We start from the raw sequence: 14,847 nt of genomic DNA on the forward strand, positions 1-14,847 counted from the left end.
CATGTTTACTCTGTCACGTGAATGACATCTGATTATATAACGATGTTACATTTTGTTTTGTTGTAGTTGCTTGATTGGAGAGTTGTTATTTTTATAATCAGTTCTCCCTCTCTCTCTCTTGAAATACGATCCAACTCTCATCAACACTACATGAACAAAGTTAGCGAAATGATCTCTAATCATAACGACTGAAAGCTGTGTTGATGTTCTACCTGGAGGAAGAAAGACTCGATGTTCAGTAGATAAACATGCTCACGATGACATATTCACCAATGTGTTTAAGAATGCAGTCATGTTCTCATTAGCACACACTGAGACTAAGGCAGGGGATTGGTGGAATTTAACCGAAATAAAAAAAACAAAGCATTATGGATTATATTTTGACCTAAGGGTAACGCAATAAAAAAAAGGTTTAAGATGACTTCACACACCAAAACATGAAGGTAGCTTATCCAAAAACAAAAGAACCCGACATTTTCTTTGAATAATGGGGCTTTCCAAATTGCTCAAAACTCTTTAAGACTTCCTGAAGACAGCTTGATTTCTCACTCCGACTCTACCCGGAGTTTTTCATGCCAGCCTCCAAATATTACGTGAAGTCTGGGTGAGCTGAAGTCTGTATGCACGCGACTAGTCCAATCTGGAGACTTATTTGTCGGTGTGAATGTAGATAATAAAAACAACTTTTTTCTGTTTTTTTTCCACAGATATCTGACAGTTAATCCTCATCCAATGTGTTTCCCTGTGTTTTTCTGTTTTAACTCACCTTTGTGGCCAGACATCCTTTTAGAGGGAGTGTGGTAATAACTTGTGGATACTCTCAGGGTGTTTGGCGGCAGATGGCAGGAGATGACCCCGTAGAGCATCCTCAGCACTCTGCCGCAGCTGGACAAACCTGGATTGACAGATTACAGCACACACAATCAATAGAGAGTACCATTAGTTCTGTCTACAAAGCCCTGTGTACAATACTGATGCCAGTCCGCCTCTGTAAACTCTCTGTAGTCCACACGTAGAGAAATGGCCGTATATTTCACCTTATAAGGCTGCCTCTCCTAGCTCAGGTTATTGATTGAGTGCCTGGCACAAATTCACTGAGCACTTGAAAAGCTGCATCGTGCCAAAAAAGCCGCTATTTGGCTCATAATTATTAGATAACACATTTTAGTGCCAGGCTTTGTTGTTGAGGTGCTATTCAGAGGCTTTCGCAATGTGATTATAATTCACTTTTTCAGTACTTTAATGGCCATTTTATGCTGGAGCATATTAGATAACAGCCTTTGGGCAATGTGATGAAAACTCAGCATTGTTAATTCAAAATAAGTGACAAAAATAGGCAATAGTGGTCCCCAATCAGATACACAGAAACACATATTTTTTTACTGAAGTACACAAACAGATATATTTTAAATGAAAGAGAGACTTAGGCTGAAGTTGAAGTACTGATTGGACTGAGTGCTCTGAGATTAGAGTAAGGGTAGCTCTCTGACGGACATCAGATATTTCTCATGTAATATTTGGGAGATTATAAAACTTAAAATTCTAAATCCAAATAACTTAAATATAAAAAAAAAAAAAAAAAAAAAAAGACTTTCACCTTGCAACTGACATCTCTTCTCCATGGTCGAGTTTGCCTTCTTGTCTTGCACATCCCGCACGACAACGCAATATGACGGAAATGTTGTAAAAGCTGTTTAATGAAGGATATACCAAGGAATAATCTTTTCTACGTGGTTTTGTCCAATCCGTTTTGGTCATCGGTTTCAATAGTTGGAGGGCGACGAGCAATGACACAAAATAATTCCCCTCAGGTGCATTTGTGCTTACGATGCTTACAAAAACTCGGAAGTAAAAGTTAATTTGACACAATTTGTCAGACTTTTTAGATGCTCAAGATTTGTCGCTACAGAAGGCATGCTTGTTGTTATTTTTTATTAAGTGGTTTTATTGACCTAATTGCCAAGATTGAACCGTTTGTTTTGCTGTCAAAGTGAAGTCTCACAGCAGTCAAGAAATTTAAACGCCCAATTTTCCTGAGGCGAGTCTGACTCATGTCCAAACTCTGAGTCTGAAAAAAACATCTGCTTTTCATTTCAAAGGGAGAAAACTTCTTTCATGTGGATTTGGAAAAAAACGATGATCGTTGAGGAGGTGAGAGGTGATTTGTGATGTTTCAGATTTTAAGAGGCTGCTGCAGGTATTCAAGCCTCAAGTTGAAGAAAAACGAAAGGGGAATATTTTTTTGGTTTTTCATTTGCAACTGACAGCCTGTTTTGAAAGTCATCAAAGAAGTGCTTAAATGAAAAAAAATAAAAAGTAAAAATTGGCAAGTGGCAAAATAATGGATTCATTAGTGAGAAGCCTTAAGGCTGTGTTTGACTTTATGCCTCAAAAAGATATGTCCTCATTTAAAGTCTGAATTAAGGTAGAAAGTAGAAATGAAGGTATTGATTTTTGGATGTAAACGAGCAGTTGAGAAATTTTAGGGATGACTTTAGGTCACAATTGGTTTAAAAAGGCAATATGTCTTAAACAATAAGGGAATACAGCCTTGAAAACGCCATATTTTTCTACCCACCAAACCCTTGGATGTTGTAGTAAATTCAAGCTTTCTATGTGCAGAGCTACATGTTTGGCATCATGTTGCACTGTTGGGGATTTCAGCATCATCCCCATTGATGGCCAGTAATTAGTATGACTCATAGCCCCTGCTGATAACGATATACCATTCCACTGCTGCGTCTCCTGTTCCACTCATTAATAATACATTTCATCCATTTGCAACCCCCCCTTTAGCCCTCCCTTAAGTGTGCGATATGCTTTAGTGCCATCCACCAGGAGCTTCTTCAATGATATCATTTCCCTCTTTTGATTAAATGAGATATGACAAACGAAGAAAAAATAATAATACTGAAAAATGATCCTGCATGGATGAGTTGATTTTTCTGTTGTGCTGAGAGCACAAACGGAGTTACAGTGAAGAGTTTACACAGATATAAAAGGATGTGAGTGAAATATAATCTTTGTATTAAATCAAACAGCTCCCTCGTTATTTTTTGGACTCACTTCAAACTGGCTGCTGTCACTGTGAGGCTGAACAGAGCCGAGGATGAAGTCCCTGTTAAGCCCCAATGAGCCTGTCCGTTCAGTGGGTCCACCGGTGGACCAATAAGAACACGTCAGTGACTGGGGCCCGTCTCTGCAGAGAAAGTCTGATGAAACCAAATGAAATCAGCCTGTCGAAGTCAGTCACAGCACTTTTTTTTATTTTAAATCACAGCTCCAGCGGCCATGCCTCTCCATCCTATCGTTCCTTGACACTACCACAACAAAGTACCACACAGATGAGAGCACCAGGAAATAGCAGAAAAGTCATTTTCCCATACCTTTTTTTTTTCTAAATGCAAGTATTCAATTTGTGCAACATGTCTGGGAGGAAATGGAGACAGAATTTATAGCAGAGCGAGAAGCAGAGAAAATAGCTGTGTCTCTGAACATCCTCTGGAATCACTCAAAAAACTGTTTAGATATAAGATAATCATACACAGCAAAGAGCAACACCCCATAATAACACAGTCCAGGCTCAAGGGCAGATATGCGCTCGTCTCCACTGTTGTTATCCATACATGTCATTCATCGTTTGCGAGATGAATGCAGGAACAAAATGTCTCGACAGTGTGATTCACAGAATGTACCCTGCTAGGCCACACGTCATATCAGAAACAGGACAAAAGCACACATGCAACACACTCTCACTATGAACATCTGTGGGGTCATGACCGCCATTTATAACCGTATCAAGCCTAATGCTGGATCCAGCTGTCTACAGTACAACTAGTGCAAAAGTCAAGTCAAGCGTATTTATAGCGACCTTAATCACAAGTTTGTCTTAGAGGACTTTGCAAAGTAAACAGTTCTCTCATTGTCTAGAGATCAGATAACATTCTTCTTCTTTTTAAAACAACCTTATCGAAGAAAAAACGAGGGAAGACCTCAAGAAGTGCTTCATGTACTGAATGGATAAATGCTCTGTGGGTTTATCAGATGTTTTTTGCTGAGGAAAAATCCTGCATAGAGAATCTATGGGGTATTGTCAAGACGACGATGAGAGACATCAGACCCAACAACACAAACGAGCTGAAGGCCGCTAACAAAGGACAAAAGTCCAGTATGAAGTTTCCACAGGCAGCCCTAAAGGTTGCCTAGAGCGGCAAAAGACATGAAAATAAAATATTACAAATAGTTATTACAGGTTTTTTTTCTAGGTTTAATAAGTCCTTTTTAGTTCTTCTGATTTGTCAGTGGATCTCACCTGTGTAAATAACAGCAGACACTCTTACAGTACAATAACTCTAACAAGTCACAAGCACAACGCAAAACTCCCCCGTAAAATCGATTCTCATCACAAACCCTTATGAAAGCAAACCTTTATCTCCTGAAGTTTATAGCTCCCATCTTTTCAGCATGAAGTAATGAACGCTACCCCATTATGCCCATTTAATTTCACAAGAAGCTCAGTTTCATTAATAAAGCATAAGCTTGTGGTTGAATATTAATATTTATACGGCTCTGCCCCAGCTAATACAAGTTAGGAGATTTTTACTTTACAAAGACGATTCCCTGAGGATTATAACCGGCAGGTTTTTCTTTTATTCGGTTGTTGTTGAACGGCGAGCAACTGCAGGCGAGTCTTCTTTTCACCTATTCACTTTGTGAGAAGCAAAGGTTTATCTCTGCTGCCTCTAAGACTGCAGCTGCATTTGTTATTCCAGCTGTAGTGCAGTCTTTAATCTCCATTTAAAAACCATTTGATGCTAATTAGTCATCATACACTTTGCGCATCAGCAGTCCAATGGTGGAAATATATTGATTAGTGAGATAATCAGACTGAAAATGAATGAATGCTGATTTATTAGCCTGATGTTTATGTATGATAATGTGGTTCCCTTGTATTGGAATCCAGAGATCCCCAGGGAGCTTAAAAAGGTGTCAAGTTTTTCCTGGGTGACAGACTGCATGAGCTGCTACCAATCATACCAATGGAAATGTGATGCAGGGTTCATTTTTTTGCTGTGTACAAAGCCTCAGAACTTTTTCAGCTGAATTTTAATGCAACTCCAACTCCAACTAAATCAAACATGTCCCCTCCTATACTCATGTATAAGTATGTCAGTGAAAGCCCCCTGTCCTGGCTGTCGTGTTTAAACAATGCAGAACTTAATTTATGACTGACAATTAATCTGAAGGAGCCAAAACACTCCAGCCTGGCCAGCGGTGCGTGACAGCGGTGCGTGACAGCGTTGGCGAGCCCTCGCCCGATTTGTCTCCCAGTCGACAGTCTAGTCCCCGTCGCACCAGCGTTTATCTGCCTCCATACGCTTCCCCCCGAAAACTCATTAATCTCTAATGGCTTAATTCCGTGTTCCCAGTATGGCCTGCGTATGTTCTCATTAATGGCTTTTCAATCTTGCGCTATAGAGCGGAAGCAAGATTATAAAATGTCCCTTTTATACCAAAAAAAAAAAAAGGGGATTAGATTGGAAATAGAAAATGTACGTGACCCCTCTTGTAGTTATTTGATGGTGTGAGCAGCAGATAATCGAATGTGAGATCGGGTAGGAGGGATGATGACAGAAAATGAAAATGTAAAAAAAAAAGCTTCAAGCGAGTCATAGTTCAAACAGCACTGATGAACTTGTGAAAGACACTGAAAGACTGACGACCATTAAGTTTATAGAGGGCAAGGGATTCTTTCCTTCTGCTCAGTAGTTTGACTGTGATTATGAAATACATCCACAGTGCTAGGGTTCTTCCAAATGAAAAGCTCCTTCTCTTTCTAAAGTAGGACTCCATGTACCTCATTGGTTTATGACTTAAATATAACAATCAAATATCCTTTATTACTTTATCACTGAACAAATTGTAAGCCATTCATCCTGAGATCGGTTTGACTTTATCAGTCTGATTTTTTTCCTTGAAGTGGTTGTGTAAGTTAATCACAGTCTCATTACCAAAAGGATGTTTGGACTTGGAGAGCAAATCTTAAATTCTTGTCTCCATTATTGTTGACTTTGCCATGATCTATTAAGCGACAGACTCGGTCTCCTGACTATGATACCAATGGGTTCAATTCTTTTCACTGCTCTGTTTCTGCAGTCGGCTCAAATGTGTGTCCAGCGAGCTCTAGCTTTTGCAGCCTTTGCAATGGAAATGACGCAGATGAACGAGTTCACCAATAGAAAAAAAGGAATGGAATCTTAAAATAAGACGTGGAATTTTTTATATTTTCTAGTGTTACATTACATGAGCCATGCTTGTGATTATTTCTTATTGTAAGTTAAATAATTTTGAGTTTTCAAGATAATGAATGGGTGGCAACCTTCTAAAGGACCCAGTAGGCTGCATTTAGAGAAACCTTTTAATAGTGGCAGCCGTCAGCACCCCTATAGTCTTTGAATGCACTACTAGAAAAGTGAACCAACTGATTTTAGCTTGAAAAAGTTGACGACCAAATTATTTATCTTCATCTTTGCCTATAATCCAGAGCCACTCACTATTTTCTATAACCACGTAATTGTTTTTATCCAAGACATTATTTTATATCAAGATGAAGTATTTCAAACTTGGCTATTCTAGGCTTCCGTCGAATATTGTAAAAATGTGTAATTTGTTCTCTAGTTCAGACTCAGAGCCCCAAAATGAGGCGATCAAATGAAAGAAAGAATGGTCAAGAAACCAGTTTGCCAATAAAACTTTTCAAACAACACATTATTCCGCGATTCTTCTCTTTACTGTTGCTGGGATTATGGATTCTCCCTCTTGCCTTCGGGTGTTTGCTCCGTTGTGAAATAAACAAAGCCTTCTATATATCATTGGAGAACAACGTTATCAGAGCAGTAAAATTCATTCCCTCTAATTTTTTTTTCCCCCTCATCAGTTCAGACTTCCAGTTGTCAAAACAAAACAAATTCTCAAAATGAAGCAGAGTGTGGATCTCTCACGCCGAGTACATGATAGCTTCGAGGCCAATTAGTGAGGAAATTAGCGTGCGAAAACACACAAAAAAGAGACAGAATGAGGGGCTAAGTGAGAGAGACGTGAGGGAAATTTGAATGACGTATCTGCCCGATTCTGTAGAAAGTAACTTTGTGCCATCGTTCAAAAATAAAAAACACAACATTCTGTACTTGTGCTGGGAGCGTCTCGCCGTTTCCAGCAGTCACCTCTCACAATAGGATTAGTGCCAAGCTGAGTAGTGAAAAAAGGCAGGGGAAGGGAGGATAAAAACTGCCAGGGATCACTGCTATCACTGATGGAGCCTGAACCCCCGAGGGAGCACTCGTCTTTCTGTTTGATTTGTTCTCTGTCATCCAGTCTGTAGCCAGTGGGCTGGGGGGGGGGGGAGGTGTTTGCTTGTCACTGCTCGGCCCTTGTATCTGCACGATTGAGAGAAGGAACCAAATAGCTCCGTGACCAAACGTTGAACCTTCCTCCTACACTTCCTCAGAGGAAGCGCCAAAGGAAAATGGCATTGACCTGAGGACATCGAGATCCGCTTCCACATACCTGATGTTCCCGTGTGATGATGGGAGTCCTTTGCACGTTTGATTTTCTGTGTGATTTCACTTGCTCTGACCGCCGCTTTGCCTCATCACCTCTTTATAAATATGACCCACCTGTGGTACTTAAGTGAATTTAGATAGAGGTCAATATCCTCGTAATAAAACACCTCTGTTTCACTCCAGCTGATCACCAGTTGTCAGTGTTTGGAAGGGCCCGCGGTCCAAATCGATGATATAATAAATTACCACTGGCAACGTCGCCTGAAGGCTGAAGAGAGAGAGGTTGAGCCGCAGCTTCAATTCAACCATGGCTTCCCATTTAAAAACATACTTACAATCATGAGACAGCATCTGGGTGAGAGGGAACATATGCAAAAGTGATGGATCTGTCTCGATTTCTGACTCTCTCTTCTCCCGGGGGGGGGATTTTGGCAAGACAGCTGAAGTATTTGTGATTGGCACCAGGCCCCGCCTCAAACTCATTCCTCCAGTTTCAGGCTTCTCTCCGAGTCGGCCAAGCGTGTAAACACAGATCAGCTTAGCGTGCGCCGGTCCTGCCCTTTTGCAGGTGCTCACTGTCAATCCAGGAGGTGGTAAAGACAATAAAAGTCCATCTGACAACAAACGCCTGGACCATCTGCAATCAGATCTGTAGGCCTCAGAAGATTCCAGAGGAAGGACACTAAAGTCTGTCCTTCCTCTGGAATCTCAGACTTTAGTGCTCATTGAAATGTAACAAGCTATCAGACTTTAAATTAAACTTTTAATTGAATGATTCACAGTCTAACAAGAAATTTTTGATTGGGAAAGTTTGTGATAAACTCAAATAATCTTGCTTTATTTGGCTCACTTGTTTCAAAATAAAAAGGCCCATTAATCAACTTTATCCTACTATACATGAGACGACTTTAAAACGACTTTTAAAACGCTAAACTTTGACACCCTCTCAGATACAAAAGGCATTTGGTCAAAGTCATGATGATTAAATGATTTTAAAGTCCTTCAAGATGCAGATTTCTACAGAACTACAGTTAGATTGTTGTTTAGAGCATTTACTTCTACTCTACTTTGATTGGGGACAATGCAAACAGCATGTCCAACATCTAAACAAACATTTTTGCAAACTTACATCTCTTAACTCCAGCAAGTATTTTTACATTCAGTTGACAAGCCTGAATAAATGTGGTATTTTTTTTTTTTTTTTTTTTTTAAACCAGTAGGAATGTTGAGTTAAATCCTTGATGTATAAATCTCTTCCTATTCTTATTGTTTATATTCTAAGTGCTTATTTATGTATCTATTCTTATATTGTTTTATTTGCTTTGATAACCTGCTGCTGTAACACCACAATTTCCCAGTTTGGGATCAACAAAGTAATTCTATTCTATTCTATTCTATTTACATTCAAACCAGTGACAGGAATCCCCTCCATGTTATCTTCCAAGTCCCCTGCTTCCTTATTACTTTGATTGCCTTGCACCAAACGATGGAGATGACTGAAGCATGGGAAACTCTTACTCTTCTATATAAGCGTTGAATAATGATCTGCGTCCAAAGTCCATCCTCTAAATTCTACAACAAAGTCGATGGGAGAGAAACACGACTGTCCAGCTCAAATTACAGACGAGACTGTTCAAATGGTGACTTACCTTTGATCACAATACTCTCAGCCCATTTCGATGAGCATCCATTTTTAATGAAGCCACACAGCAGCCTCAGCGGGATTGTGCATCAGCGATTAACAATTTGTCACGGACTGAAGTAGACATTCTCGCAGAGGAAAAGCCTGAGGAGGGCTTTTGCATTGCAGTACCAAACGCCTTACACTTCCTGATGAGTTTACATTAAGTATACTAACTCTGTTTCTCGTTATATGCGGTTCATTACAATGCAGCTTCCCAAATGGTATCATTATGGTAAATTGATGAGTAAGTGTGCAAATGTATGCAAAAAAAAAAAATTCAAACATTTTTATACACTTTTAATTTCCCATCAACTTGTCTGAACATTTTTATTCAGATAATCCTTTTACTGAATTCTGAATCGCATTAGTAGCCTGAATATTGATCAAAGCATTAGATATGAACCCATTTAAGCTGTTTAAATGTACAAGTATCATGACAGGCACCGTGTGGAAAATCACCCAAGCGAAGCAGCTGCACTGATGTGCGTTTCATTTGTGTGTTATTTGGGTCAATTTCAGCCAAGCAGACGGGAGCAGAGCGCCAGTCACATCGATGTCTGCATTAGTGTCTCCCGGCATACAGATGAGAATGTGTCTCGTCTGAGAGGAGCTCTGTGATTTCAGCTTAATGAGGTTCAAATAAGCCCCAGTCCGAGCAGGTAAGGCTAGTAGACTGTGTTGACCTTTAACACCTCATAACTATCCGTCACAAGAGCCTGACAGCTTGCAAACAATTGACCAGAGGACTGCCTTGATCATGCATATCACTCACGGTGAAGAGGCTGGAATCTGTCAGCGGGGCAAGCAAGGACATCAGGGTGAAGTCAATTTGCAGTTAATCTCTATCTAGCTATTGAGCTATTTATCTAAAACTATTAACTTAAACATGTTTTGGATTTTAAAATGGTTAATGTGCATGCATTGTTGATTGTGTTTGGGGTGCATGATTTCAAAAAAAATAACTGGAAAGACCCAAATAGACGCGGATAAAAAAAAAACGTGGTGCAACTAGGAGCTGTCATGTGAGAAATTCAAACTAATGAAAGTATTTGATTCAATAAATGAATTTTTCCTTTTACTGCCATATTTATTCTGACAAGAGTAATTATTTGTTTTTTGTAGAATGAATTCAGTCAAATCCATTTTTAATCTTGCCGTCGATACACTTTTTATTTTTTATGTTCTGAATCTTCAAAAATGTGTTTAAAGGTTTAAAGCACGCCTTTCATTTACAGTGTTGAGTAGCTGCTAAGCAATTACAGGTACATTTTTAATGCATTGAAGAACACAGTGGTACACAGGGACTCTACCTATATGTCAATTAACATTATTATACATTACACAGTGCATAGTGATATTAAAACAAGAACGACCACAAAGACAAACAAAACAACTTCATGTAACACAAACGACTAGGAATGTTAAGATTAATCGAGAGGCAGTTAAAACTCGATTGGCAAGGTTGTGATCTGAGATGGGTGGAGGGGGCAACATATCATAACTGAGGGTTCCAAGATCTGATGTTTAAATCAAGGACGTACCAGAACAAACTACGATGGAGACAGCTAAACCCTTGTGTGTATGACCCTTAAAAAAAAGAGGAGGGATTTCATTTTATGTAAATTGAATTTGACAAAAGTAAGACAAATGTTGTGTTATCTGTTCTTTCAGAAGTTACACACTCCAGCGTTAAGGCAATCCGGCTGCAGAATATATATTTCTGGTTCTGTGTTTGGTGTAATACTACCTTCTGTTTCTAGCTGATGGGGTTTTCTGTTTCTCTCTCAGCTGCTGTGGCCTTTAATCCAATCGAATCCCCCCTCCACCTGTCTGCCCGCATCATGATAATGAGACTCTCCAAGCCACATTTTACGGCAGCCTCCCTCAATGTGCACCATGAAATACGAAAATCCACTCTTTCTGATGGATTAGCTTTGGTGCCACCACCCGTTTCCCTAATTATGCATTCTTTCTAAATGTTTATTATTTATTTCTGGTATCTGAATGATGTTAAATACTGTGCTCTCGTTGGAAGCACAGATGATGATTGATAACGCTATGTCGCACTACAGCATGGTTATGATCACGACACTCAACGAGGCGTGACCTTCGCTGAGGGCACGCCGTGGCCGGGGCGGAAACGCCAACAAAACAATTATGTCAGCTTGTTTCACCTCCTGCTAACCCGCCATACATCACTGTTTTATCAAAATTGACTCGACTGAAGGTACCAGCAACTCCTCTGTCCACGGATCGATGTGTGATTATAGCTCCTGTGGTGGTTTTAACACCGATCATCAAAAGAACAATTGGAGTCCCACAGCCGTGTGAGTCACTACAGATTGATGCCATATTAAAGGCATTATATATATATATATATATATATATATGATAGCCATCGTAATAACCGAAAATGCACTGGCAACCTGTTTCTGAAAAATACAATTGGCTATTTCAGTCCATGACCTTTAACCTCAATGAATTGATCTCTTTCAGCTGACGAAGCAAAAACTGTGTGTTGTCATTATCCATATTTAATGATTCCTGGTATTTTGTTGTTGACTTTTGTAATACTTTAAGCCTGAAAAATGTTATCTACTGTTGTCAATTCTTGGTTTTTGTGTTTGTTCCTTTGGGTTTTACCTTTAAAACAACCAAAGCTGATAAATAAATGCATCCTTTTGATTTGAATTGAGCGGTGGAGGCTTACTAACAGAGATTGTCTGTTTTAGAGTAATGCTGGTCTTCACACTGTTTTTATTTATTTCATTTTAAGTTGTTGTTGTGAGTGCTTCTATTTCAGTGGTGCAAACAACCCTCCGACAAGAGGAGCCTCCTTCAACTCAATGTGACATTCATTAGACTGAGGCCACAGCAAAGTTATTAATATTCCCAAAAATAAAAAGGGCAGACCACAACAAAGACTTCAAACATGGCATTGTTGTGCGTCTCCCACGCTAAACCTGTGATTTTTTTTCAAGCTTCGGGATAGTTTTATTATGCAATTGCTATCATCAAATGCACTCAGTCGGGGCTTCACTTGGAGACTTCGCTGCATCTCCTCTTCTTGAAGGGAGCCGGGACGATAATAAAAAGGTCTCTTATCAGTGTCTCTCCGCTCGTTTCCACAATTTTTTCCCGACTTTTACTCCTGCCTCCGTAAGCACATTAAAACACGTCGAGACGTTAAAATCATTAGCTCTTCTACTCTGACATTTAAATGCATGCCAATTCTCTGAGTCATCTTGGGACACGGCCCTCCTCTTGCAGACATGTCAGGCTAATAAGGTACAAAGAGCCGCCGTAATCCGATTCGGTGTACATCTTTAAGCATAAGATGCAATCAATGTATTCAGCCCTGTGGTATCCCGGCAACATGCTCTTCCTAGGCTTCTAAATCTTCTCTGTTAACTCATACATGGGGGGGGGGGGGGAGTAGTAGAGGATGGGCTGGATACCAGGAGGAATGTGTGTTCATTACCGCCCGGCAGCTTCTGAGAACAACATGTTGATCTTTAGAGGTCTTGCACGTTTATGAAATACAAAAGGGTTAATATGTCAAAGTGCTGATGCTGTTTGTACGAAAGAAAGAGCAAGAAAGTCGCTCATTCTTGACCTTGAAAATGATATTTTGAGAAAACGATTTCCATTTATCAGTGTTATAAAATGATAACCCTATTTCAGGTCATATTGCACAAAATATTTTTTTTTTTCTGCGTCCCACAAATGGTGGTACAACATGGCGACCATTGCCCTCAAATGGCACCATATTTGGCCAATTGCAAGCTTCCATTTACTGTTTCCTGCCTATAATACCCGATAAGAGCCAGTTACTGAGGGCTGTGCTGATGGTTGACGTTTCTTGTAGCCAATGAGATTCTGGACAGGTGCTTCATTCAATGCCTCGCATCCTGAAAGCAGGAAGAGGGGTTCTAAAGGCAAACAGACTTCGGTCTGTGACAACGTCCGGCATTACATCTGTCGCAGTTTGCACATTTGAATGATTTTTAGAAGAATTTCAACACATTCTGAAAGTACAAATTGTTAGCACTCAAACGAGACATTATTTGCGTTTGTAGTCCGTAGGGTTCGAGAAAAGCATTCACTTTTATCACCATTATGTCTGGATATGAATTTGTAGGTCTTTCACAGGATTCACAACAGGTTTTAAGTGGGCCTCTAAGGCTGAAGTACATTAATGTGCCCATTGTTCATTCTCATTTACTTTCCCTAACAGTGCTTTTTTGCATTCAAATGTTGTGAACCACATTTCAACTATTGTGACATTAATCGTTTACATTAACAATCCATGAGAATTGTATGCAAACAATCCTCAAGATATTTATTGCAAACATTTTTTATATGGTCTGCATTTATGCAGCAATATCTATCCATGTATTTACATTTAGTTATTACCTCTCTGTAGAGTTATAGGGCAAATTCCATAATGCATAATTTACAGAGCCTTTATTTACATAAGAGATTCTCAGGCAATGAAGCTCAGTAATTATATGTGTTCGGCCCATTACAATGATAATGTCCTGTAAATAAGGGTCCACCGGTACATTTATTCTGTTCGTTTATTGGCCATTTAAATCGCCTTATGATAAAACTCCACCTGCACATGAAGGAATTTACTTCTTTTTTTTTTAGCTCACACAGTATAGCCTCGTGATGAGGACAAAGGGTTGCCAGGATAAAGTGGAGCGATGCGAGGTGGGACATGATGACAGACGCGATGTGGGTGGTGGTGTTGCTGGTGGCAGCTGTAGTCTTAATGGCGGCGTTGCTGCGACCGGCTGCGTACATACTGTAGTAAGGAAATCCTGACTGCCCAGATTACAGGATTATAGCCGTCGCTGACTTTTCAACACCTTTAAGTCAGGTGTAAGCTCCAATCCTTTTCCCCTGAAATGGGGATTTATATCATTCAAATCCTCCCTGCAGCTAAGATAAAACATATTAATGTAATCTCGCAGAATTGTCACTGGCTGAATTATTCTGGTGTGTGCAGCGCAGGGAATGTTAATTAAAGCTGAGGCCACAAAAAGTCTTATCAGGAGGAGCAGGGCAAATATTTGAACTAGTTTAGGTTTGTTTGAATTATCTACATGGACACAGCCTCAGAGAGATAACCCAAGTAACTCTAATATATCCTTACAGTGTATTCTGCTGCTGTTTTGTGCAGGTCGAGGCTATCAGGTCATATATCAGGCAAATTATGCACATCACAGGCTCTTCACTGGTGCCTTTATCGCCCCCAGTAGAACAACATGGCAGCAAACACACACGTGTACACATAGAGGACTTGTAGCGGTCAACTGGGGATTGCAGCAGTGCCATCCAGCAATCCATATTATATAGTCCCCCTTGATAGAGCCATCGAGGGGTGTGGTTGTTCATCTCCCAGATAGGACCTTTAATGCGCCTGATCATGTGACAGAGGCCCCTTTGGGTGTCATACTGGCAGAGGAGGAACATCCATCTGAGCCCTAAAGAGACCCATGCCTCCCTTCAGTGGATGAGATGAAGAGAAGCCTCAGAGCCAATTTGTTTCTTGGAGAAGAAAAGCACACACAGGCTTTTGGTTAAGTCCTTAAA

The sequence above is a fragment of the Labrus bergylta genome, chromosome 23, assembly GCF_963930695.1.
Source record: "Labrus bergylta chromosome 23, fLabBer1.1, whole genome shotgun sequence".
Classification (NCBI taxonomy): domain Eukaryota; kingdom Metazoa; phylum Chordata; class Actinopteri; order Labriformes; family Labridae; genus Labrus; species Labrus bergylta.